Source organism: Halyomorpha halys, unplaced genomic scaffold, assembly GCF_000696795.3.
Source record: "Halyomorpha halys isolate HHAL.00 unplaced genomic scaffold, Hhal_1.1 Scaffold1421.1, whole genome shotgun sequence".
In the NCBI taxonomy this organism is placed as follows: domain Eukaryota; kingdom Metazoa; phylum Arthropoda; class Insecta; order Hemiptera; family Pentatomidae; genus Halyomorpha; species Halyomorpha halys.
In genome coordinates, this window is record NW_027112482.1 from 340,249 (window position 1) to 344,244 (window position 3,996).

Genomic DNA, 3,996 nt, shown 5'->3' on the forward strand with positions numbered 1-3,996 from the left:
TTTATCTCTACCTGTCTTTAATTTTTAAATAGTTTTAGTTTTTTGCAAGCTTTGTATGAATTGAATAATTGTTTTGTTAAGATGTTTGTCCGTTACTTCCTAAAAATTTAAGTAATTGCATATATTAACAAACTTATTTCTTATTTATTAACAATAACCTTTATCAGCGGTCCCCAAAGTGGGTGCCTTAAGGCTTATTTCAGGAGTGTCACAAGTGAATGCCACTCTTTTAAAATAGTACAAAAAAAAAAAAAAAAAAAGAAAGAAAAACATTAAAATCTAATTAGCAAATAGACATTGTTGCTACAATTGTTTTTTAGCTCAACAAGGGTGTTGACAAATTTTTCAGGCCCAAGAAGGGTGCAGTTTATTGTGTTATAAAATAAATTGTGAGATATTTTTAAAACATGTGATATAATCTATGAAAATGGTCAGGGTTGTGGTCAAAAATGAACAAAATAGTTTTCAACTATTTATTGCCTGACATTTCACCTCATCACGCCTGATGTCAGCCCCATTTTGCAGGACTGTTCAAGACATTAAACAGTGTTATAATCATATAACTGTTAAACAGTGATATAATCATATAATTTATAACTGTACAAAATATAGTCCCTGAAGGGGTTAGTAAAAGAGAGAGAATGTTTGTTTCTCACGATCCTATGGTTATGGCTGACGATTGCCACTGATGTGTCCGGTCCTTAAAGACCTAAAAAATAACAAGACAGACTGGCTCTCTACGTCTCTTTAACCTATTAATTTTAAAGAATTTAAATCTCGAAATTTAAGTAGCAAAATAATTGCAGAATATTTAAAATGTAATAACATTAACATTTAAAAATAATAAAGGGGAAGAATTAATTGTTAATAGAAAAAAGAGCCATTAGAAAATGGGCAAAATGTCTCACAATAAAATAATGTTCTCACTAAATTTTCCAAATCTATCAATCCTCACCCATGTTGCACCAAATGTCAAAATTTATTAATCTTCACAAATTCATAAAAAAATTTTTGAGGTTAATAACTTCCAGTTGAATGAAATTTGTATTAATTATCATAACATGGTACGTTTCAGGACCACTGTCTCATATTCATGTACTTTAAACCTCATCATTACTATCTTAGTAGAAAAGAGAGAACAGTGTAAAGTGTGACATGATTTCTTATATGAAATTATGAGGTTTAAAGTACATGAATATAGGACAGTGGTCCCAAAACGTTGTACCATGTTATGATAATTTAATACAAATTTCATTCAACTGGAAGTTATTAACCTCAAACAATTTTTTATGAATTGACTCACCAGACTTCCTATAGAGAAAATCCAGATTAATCTTCACACGTGGGGCACCATAATGAGATTGAATAAATTTACAAAATTGGATGTGTAAATCTGACAGGTGCCAAGGCAAACAAAGTTTGGAAACCACTGACCTACATATATAACACAAATAATACTTGATTTTTTTTTAATGTTATGTTTATTTTTTTTTATATTTCTGAAATATCATTGTTGTCAGGTCGATATACGACACGTCAAAATCTCACAAGAGATCATAACAAAAAAAGGCAATCCTTTCTGACTGTACCCATCCCACTAAGACCCCCATCGAGCAACGATCCAATATTACTTTTGAAATATTTGCTTAAAACATGAAGAGGATATTTCAAGATAGTACATCAAGCAATATTTAAAAAACGCCTAAAATAGGAAAATGGTGTAAAATTCTGATAATCCCTGTCTTTGGAGATATTATCAGAATTAATGTATAGAGTGATACTGCTGGTGAAATAAGTGATGTGGAATGTATGATTAAGGGGATAAAATAAATTTAACGTTATACATAAAAATGAAGCCTTTATTCTTGGTTAATACAGTAAAACACTTGAACAATTGAAAGAATATAAGGGTTATGCCAAACTGGTTACAATCTTACTAGGAGGGGAGGCTACAGATGTGGTATCACCAATTTGAATGAATCTCTTTTTTTTAGTGAAACTAGGTTGAAAAAGGAGTGAAGTAGCACAGAGGTAAACTACTGCACTAACTCCAAGACCCAGGATTCGAATCCAGCCATAGCAGGTACTTTTTATTCTGTTACTAAGGCCATGAATTCAGTCCTGCGGGTTCTGGAGGTCTATAGGGGCCCACCCAGACTCATTAAATGGGGAAGGCATGGGGAGATGAGTGACCCCGTGTTTAACACAGCTCTTGGTCCTCCAGGTTGGCTAATCACCCTATCCCTTAAAAAATAACTTATTACGAAACAAACAAACGAAGCCTCAGAATGAAGGCAAGATGAAGATGAGCGGGAGATGTAGCTTGAACCAATTTATCAGGAAACCTCTACAAACAGTGAATGCCAGTATATTAGGCAAGAGACCACGTGGAAGGCCAAAAACTAGATGGATAGACAGATCAACAAAGATGAGAAAGACCTGCAGACAGCAAACCGGAAAGCAGTAGCCCAAGGCAGGCAGGCATGGAAAAATCTGGTCCGGGCTGCTAAAGTTATATAAGGCCTAGAGCCAACCGGAAAAAAGAAAAAAAAATAGTTTGAAAAATATTGGACCTGTGTCTGAGGATTCTTACTAATGCCCCTAGGAGCCAAGAATGTTTTTTTAAATATTATGTTAGCATTCAATGATCATTTCTCATGTAGTATAACAAAAATATATTATCAATTGGATTAAATTAGTTCGTTTTTAGAGTTCTCAAAAAGTGTTATATACAAATTAAAAAAAAAAAAAATTACCTCGCTGCTTCAGAAAAATATATTTGGCAAATACATATGATAAAGGGACACTTGAAATATTTTTTTAATGAAAATAGATATTTAACAGTTTATAATGATGCTAAAAACGAATCTGACTTACTTTACCTTTAACAAAAGTGAATTTTTTCTTATATTCTACATGAGAAAGTATAATAATTCATGTATTATTTTCGCACTATGCCACAAAAAGAAACAGTATTCAAGTAATTTGAATAAACTGACCTAGCAAAGTGAGATAAAATATTTTTGGGGAAAAATAAAGTTGGTTTGTTTTTCACACCCTGAAAAACTAAAACGAATTTTTAAATCAATTGGTAACTGGATGTATAAAACATTTGAGAAGTTTTTCTTTTTATAAAACTACCTTTTCTCTCTCATAAAAGCAAACAATTTAAAAGATATTGATCTAGGCGCAAAAAGCAGGAATTTGGGCCTCTAACAGTTGAACTAATGATGGATTTAGATAAAATTTTAAGGAGTTTTGGATTATTTTCGTGAATTGGGGAGATCGATTGAAAAAAATCCTTTGAAAAATTTCTAATTTTTGATTTATATGAAAAATTGTACTTCAGAAAAAATTTTTGATGGTTCACTCTACTGGAAGTTTCTCTTGGTTTTTATACATTTTACAATTAAAAATGTTTTGTTCTTATTTTGCTTAAAGAAAAACACAAATTGGTGTTTAATAGCTATTAAATTCATTCAGTGCAAAGCCAAAATGTGATAATTAAAAAAGTATATATTTTTCTCTCCACTCCGAGGGTGCATTGGCAAGACACCTATCAATATTTTTCAACCTTGTATTATCAAAAAATTTCATTTCAATTCTGTGATCCCTCATCCATAGCTTTCCTGTTAATGGTGGTTAGTAAAATATTGACAATGAGAAATTTATGTTAAGAATAAAATTTGAAATTGGAAGATGTTTGCTTGCTGTGTAGAGAACATACGAGGTGATTGAAGTTCTCAGTAAAATATGGTATCAAGAGATTTTACTTGGTTTCCTTCTTTTCTGTCATCCTCTTCTTGCTCCCTCCAATTGGTGCTGTTGTGAATTTACTCACTCATGCTGTATTATATATCAACACACAAAAATAAAATTATCTGATTCCGAGTTCATCTCTAATGTTTTTTTATTTCCTTGACTTGGTTCTTTCCTGGGTTATAGGTTAGTAGGCTTGTCTATATATGGTGGCCTATATATGGTGGTCTATATATA